This window comes from Lampris incognitus, chromosome 11, assembly GCF_029633865.1.
Source record: "Lampris incognitus isolate fLamInc1 chromosome 11, fLamInc1.hap2, whole genome shotgun sequence".
NCBI classification, from domain to species: domain Eukaryota; kingdom Metazoa; phylum Chordata; class Actinopteri; order Lampriformes; family Lampridae; genus Lampris; species Lampris incognitus.
In genome coordinates this window covers 30,177,891-30,184,921 of record NC_079221.1, presented here as the reverse complement: position 1 = coordinate 30,184,921, position 7,031 = coordinate 30,177,891, and the positions used below count along the sequence as shown (strand labels likewise).

At 42.1% G+C, this 7,031-nt stretch overlaps 1 protein-coding gene across 1 annotated transcript in view; it reads right to left on the bottom strand.

Annotated features, from left to right (window-relative positions):
* Positions 1-1,360: 1,360 nt before the first annotated feature.
* sona (SON DNA and RNA binding protein a) overlaps positions 1,361-7,031 on the bottom strand; it is a 71,071-nt gene continuing 65,400 nt past the window's right edge. The window contains exon 10 of the mRNA XM_056289433.1: positions 1,361-3,839. The gene's annotated coding sequence lies outside the window, so the exon portion shown is untranslated. The remainder of the gene's footprint in view (positions 3,840-7,031) is intronic.

Below are 7,031 nucleotides of genomic sequence, written 5' to 3'. Positions count from 1 at the left end.
GGTTGGGAAACACTGATCTGGACCAACCGCCTTTCCACTCTTCATCCTCTTCATAGCTACCCCTACTTCCTCCTTGCTAATCCAGCACACTTCCTGATTCCCTATCCCCACATCATCCAACCTTCTCTCGCTCATTTTCTTTGTTCATCAGCCCCTCAAAGTACTCCTTCCACCATCTGTCCTCGCTTCTCAGCACATTTCCATCTCTATCCTTCATCACCCCAACCTACTGCACATCCTTCCCAGCTCAGTCCCTCTGTCTAGCCAATCAGTACAAGTTCTTTCTTCCTTCCTTAAGTGTCCACTCTCTTATACAACTCGCCATATGCCTTTGCCTTTTGCCACTTTTGTCTTCGCCTTATGCCACATCTCCTTGTATGCCTATCTACTTTCATCTGACTATCCCACTTCTTCACCTTTCATGTACTTCCTCATTCCACCACCAAGTTCCTTGTCTTCCTTCCTCTGTCCAGATGACACACCAAGTACCTTCCTAGCTGGCTTCCTTACCATTTCTGCAGTAGTTGTCCAGCCATCTGGAAACTCTTCACAACCACCCAGTGCCTGTCTTGACTCCTCCCTGAACTCCACACAACAGTCTTCCTTCTTCAATTTCCACCATTTGATCTTTGGCTCTGCCTTCATCCACTTCTTCTTGGTCTTAAAAGTCATCCTACAGACCACCATCTGACACTGCCTAGCTATGTTCTCCCATCACCAACATATATTTTCTGAAATTACAAAGACAAAATTGAAATCCTAGTCATGGATGCAGAGGGTCTGAGTCAATATCCCTAAATAAACTGTTCATAAAGGTAAACCACTCATCAAGTAAGAAACATGAGTAATTTTAGATTCAAATCGAAATTTTGGCATTTATTAACAATGTGCAAAACTTGAGAAATACCTAGAAAGGGCTTGCATTTTTGTAAGAGTTAACTCTTATGACAAGCTAATTGAAACTGCAACACAATTCGTTTAGTGTTGTTGTTCCTAAAAGCCAATAAACAAGTTGCAAATGATTCACAAAGCTGCTGCAAGGCTTTTAAGGACAAGGACCAGAGCAAGAACCAATACCAATCATATGGACCCAAAATCTGGAAAAGCCACCCACAGGATCTGGGGAAATTTAAACAATGGACTTATTTAAAAAGACTGAAAACAGCTCTCTCGCTTTTAAGGAATGAACTGTCCATCTTAGTGTGACACTTGGATTTTTAATTTCAGTTGCCTCTATATTTGCTTTTACACATTGATCCCCCCCCCCACTATTACCTTTTTCTATATTTTACTGTGTGGAACACACTGTATTGCCTTTGAATGTGTTAAATGTTCTATATAAATGAAGACAGACAGTGGATTGTTTTTAAAGGTTTTTAATAATGATCAACACATTTATGTACAAAGCAAGCAAAGTCATACCCAGTTGACAAAAAAAGTCCTAAAATGCATTTTCTTTTAACGGTAATTAAAATAGCTAAAGAATACATCAGGAATTTGATTCAACAGTTAACCACTATAGGTACAGAATGACTAGAGTTTGACAAAACCTTCACAGATTACCTTCCACAGTTATACAGCCCTGGGCCAGGCAGGGATGTGACCACAACAACACACAAAAACTGAGGGTGTGTTGGGGTTTATGAATCAGCAAAATTTTAATCTCGAGTCGAAATGAATGGACCGACGTATGTCAGAAAGAAAAAAAAAATCACAGCCCTGCCAAATTTTCAAAAGAACACCAGTCACCTTTTTTCTACTGTCAGGCAGTGGGGGGGTAGGGGTATATCTTGGTACCAAGATGCCTTGGATGAAATCCCAAGGTCCAATTGGTCAGACACAGTTCACACTAAAGGCTTAGAATGAACCAAATTTGCAACACCTAGACACAAAATAAACATTTTCTTACGACAACCTGAGGGTTTGATTTGTTTTTGTATAGTTTTGCTTCTCAATGTGTATCACATTACCCATGGCAATTTTCTTTTATCATCCAAATGCAATATTGCCACTCTTCACTGCCTTAAAAACTGTGGGTTTGTGTTAACATTAGCACCAAGTTCACCTCTGTTAAATGGGAGAAAAATTCAACAAGTATCTTGATGTTTTAGAGAATTACACAGATTTAAATACAGTAAGGCTAAACACATCTGGTATGTACAATAAAGTTTGAGTTATTTCACAATAATACGAGTCAAGCTAAACTGACTGGTATTGTTGAAGTTCCTCAAAAATTAACCTGCTGGATTCAGAATAGTAAACAGCTCACATTGAGCTAAGCCTGGCTGCCCCTTTGACGTGACTGTTTACCCCATTTAAAGACACAGGCTGGTTTCCACCGACGCACCCTGGAACCAAGATTATGATTGTCTAATACACGACAACACGCTTCAATTTGTAAAATGTGAGAGAAAACAATCACACTCATCTCAGCTGGAGGCATACTCAGCTTGCCAATGTCACCATTACATTTCCTTTGTTGACTGGTGATTGAGTTATATTGCCCTCTGGGGCACCCACAAGAACAAATGTATGTAACATTTATTTCTAAAATAAAAAGTAAAAAAGTGAAATCAAAGAAAGTAAAATCAAACAATTTAAACAGTTTCCACGTGAAGCCAAAATATTTATCCCAAGACCCTGGTATAAAACATGGGGGATTAAGCTGATGATAAAATATCAATTCAATCTAGTGGCAAAACATAACTTCAAATTTTTTGTTTGCTGCAAAAGGGAAAAAATAACAAGTGTTTAATTGTATCTGATAACTATTAAAAAATACACTCTTCAAATAAACAATCATAAGTTTTTCTTCCTATGACAAAATTGCTATGTGAATTACTGATTAAACAGTAAAAAGAGGAACTTAACTTCAAAAATATCCCATCAAAACCTGACTTCAAAACCAAAATAGAACAAACGACTATGTTGGTGCTTAAGAAGATTGTTTTGGAAAACCGGGGCCCAGGGCAGTACTTACTGAAATAGAGCTATATTTTGTGAACAAAGAAAATCTTTGTCCTAATCCAAAACCTAATGTTACTTTCTCGCCTCGAAACCAATGTAATCCGCTATTCGTTCATTCAAAGGGTAATAACCAGGGATTCTTATCTGGAAACCAAGGGAGATAACAACAAATTATCATTGATGTCATGCAAGGGATCCACCTAAAGAAACCAATGTGAAATCATTTTGGCTCCAAACCCACAGGTTTAAGAAAACCAGAGCTGAGAGATGGCCAAAGGAACAGAGGCATGAGGATGCAATTGCCACTGAACAAAGTCAGAAGAAAACACGGAGGGAAGTGAAACATAGAGAAACTAAACTCTTTTACAAAAGCACTTGCGCCTTCATCTTGAGTCATCTGCCACAGCGACTGCCAGTGTGAGCAGTGAAACGCCATGACGTTGGTGAAACAGAGTAGCTATGTACACAAGTATACACTTCCGCTGGCACACGAGCATTCACACTCAAACTACTGTGCACAGTCAGTGTGTCCTAGATGATATCACAGGTATAATCTCAAAGTCTATCTCTCGCCCTCTCTCTCTCTCACACACACACACACACACACACACACACACACACACACACACACACACACACACACACACACACACACACACACACACACACACACACACACACACACAGCTGATAGGGGCAGTGGTTGGTGCAGGTGCTCCTGTATCCTGTACTGAAACCATAACAACTAGGGCGCTCTTCTTCTTGGTGAATTAAGAGGTGGGGACAAGTGACCTGGCTGCCCCAGGGAACTGTGGGAAGGTGAGTCGTCCAGTCAAACTTTTTTTCCCCCTCTGGTCCAGTAAGGGGAGATGCTATGCACAAAAAAGAAAAACACATCACCTTAGCATGTTCCTACTTTACGAGATATATATTTGGTCAGTGTAAGGAGTTAGTTCAAATAGAAAGAAACACCCTGATTCAGCTCTATTCTGGCTTTGTTTCATGTGTATGCAAATCACTAACTGAAGTTCCACAGTGCTTTAAAGGGAAATAATCACACTTTTCAAACCTATCTATCTATATATGATATAAACTGAAATTATACAAATAAACTGAAGTTGTGTCTGCCAGTGACATCACTGGTGAATACTTTTCAGCACACTTTCAGTGGTGTTTCAGAAACACACAGAAGACTATGACTAATGTAATGGCTCCCGTGGTCGTTCAACCGTTGGGACACTTGAATATCTTCACCATCTTTCGCCATACTTCTCAATCCTCTGCTTTTCTGCTGCATTCCACTATGCTTTGCCCTGTCCATGCCTTTACACCTCCCATTGAATCCTTTCTAGGTCTTCTTCTCTTCATGCCTTCAACTCCACCGTGTATAATGGTATTTACCAAAGTTTTTTAGACACATGTCCAAACCATTGCAGTTTTCTTCATCTTGCCGTTTCCATCAGTCATTCTCTCTCCCCTACTTATCATTCAATGGACAGCACCGGGACCTGAAATGATCCATGCCTACTGGCTGAAAAAGCTAACAGCATGCCATGAACGCCTGGGCAACACAAATGAATCAACTGACTCCCACTGACTGGCTAACACAGGGCAGGACAACACTGATCATGAAGGATCCCCACAAGGGTACAACACCTTCGAACTACTGGCCAATAACCTGCCTCTCCACAACATGGGAGGATTGGCTCCTCTCAGGGATTGAAACATGAGCGAAACTCAGAGGGCACTGGAAACAACACCAGAGGGTCAAAGCACCAGTTACTGGTTGATAGGAGCAGTCACCCAAGACTCTAAGACCAGACAAACCAACCTAAGCTCAACCTGGATTGACTACAAGAAAGCCTACGATTCAATGCCCCATACATGGATACTGAAGTGCTTGGCACTATACAAGACCAACAGGACACTGATAACCTTCCTCAAGAGCTCAATACAGCTATGGAAAACAACCCCAGAGGCAAACTCCAAGGCCATCGCACAAGTGACCATCAAGCGTGGCATATACCAAGGTGATGCGCTGTCCCCGCTGCTGTTCTGCATAGGCCTGAACCCCCTCAGTCAGATTACCGCAAACAGTGAATATGGATACAAGTTCAGAAGTGGGGTAACCATCAGTCATGGATGTCATGGATGACATTAAGCTGTATGCCAAGAGTGAATGAGACATTAATTCATTGATCCACCTCACCAGAATATACAGTGATGACATCAGGATGTCATTCGGACTGGATAAATATGGGTGAATGGTGACAAAGAGAGAGAAGATGATCAGGACTGAAGAGGTTGGGCTACCAGAAGGCATGATTGCAGTATACAGGACAGTTACAAGTACCTGGATATCCTACAGGCCAATGGGAGCCATGACAAAAAAGCAAGGAGGTCAGCCACAGCCAAATACCTCCAGAGAGTAAGGCAGGTCCTGAGAAGCCAGCTCAATGGTAAGATTAAGATCTAAGCCATCAACATGTACACCATACCAGTCATCAGATACCCAGCTGGGACAATAAGTGGGCCACAGATGTCAAGACATGAAAACTCCTCACAATACACAGAGGATTCCACCCAAAGTCCAGCCCCCTCAGACAGTGTGAGCAGTGAAAAGAGGGGGGCAGAGGATTGGTGAGTGTTGAGCCACAATCCAGGATGAAACAAGGAGCATCCAAGAGTATATCAGGAAGATGCCCCCCCCACAAGGACGAACTGCTCAGTGAGCACCTCAGGCAGCAAATGACAGAGGGTGATGAGGAAGACAAAGAGGAGACATTGTGGAAGACCAAGCCCCTCTATAGGATGTACCATCGGCAAACAGAGGAAGTTGCTGACATTGCAAAATCCTACCAGTGGCTAGAAAAGATATGTCTGAAGGACAGCACCGAGGCTCTGATCCTGGCAGCACAAGAGCAGGCAAAAGAGTGAGGTTTTTAAAAAAAAATAAATATTAGGGGTATAAATCACAAGTTTCATCAATATACAATATTATATTGATTCTTTCAACAATATATTTGCTGATATCACAAAGTCTGCCACAGTATGAATTCAATTTGATTCAGGGGCCTGCAATCAATATGAGACAATATCATATGCCCATTTAACACAATCAGTTACATTTATATCAACTCACAAAAAGGAACTAAAATATGATTTGACAATTATTGAGCTCTTCCAGACATTTAAATGAAAAACAATCTATTCTTTAGACCCCCTGTTGTTCACTATAAAGTGCCACATTTCTCATGTTTAAGTGTAAATGTGTTTTATCAGCTTTAAATTAAAATGTAACTTCTCCTGTCTGAGCCTAACTCCACCCACTGCATAATTTTGAAAAATGCTCAAAAGTGGGAAAGGGGCTGGGGGGGGGGGGCGAGCAGGGAGGGACTGAGGAGTGGGGTGGGAAAGGGCATGGCATGGCAGGGTGTGTGAGGCAGGAGTAGCTGAGGAGATCTGCAAAAAGGGCCAGGCGCTTTGCTGGCTCGCGGCCACACACCGCCATACCCAGTCCCCTACACAGCCTTCCAGCGCGGCATCGAACACCTCCCCGCAAGACACTCCAACACCGCAGGTGGAAGAGGCCCCGCAAGAGGGGCCACGGTTTCCGGCGGCAGAAAGAGATGGGCGACTGCTCCCCTAGCCCGACTGACCTAGTTGTCTGGTGGTGCATCTACAGCCACCAAAAGCAAAAGACTGACCCATTGCACCAAAATTTCAAATGAAGAGATAATATAACAATTTCTGTAAATTGAGAGAAATTCAAGATTGTTAGAAAATGTAATAAAGGCACATGGTTGGTAGGTAAACTCCTCTGACTGATGAGTCTCGATCAACATATATTTGAAAATGAGCTCTGTTTCACAGACTCACACTCAAGGACAAGGGCTGGGGGAGGTGGGTCGCCCATCTCTGATTAGAGGGCGTTAACATTCTTTTCTTTTTTTTAAGTTTGATTACGTAGATAAATCCAAACTTGTCGACTCTACGTCAGCATTGGCACTGAAAGGTTCAGGGCTGATTTAAAAGAGAAGATGGTGTGTTGAGCCATTTCCAAC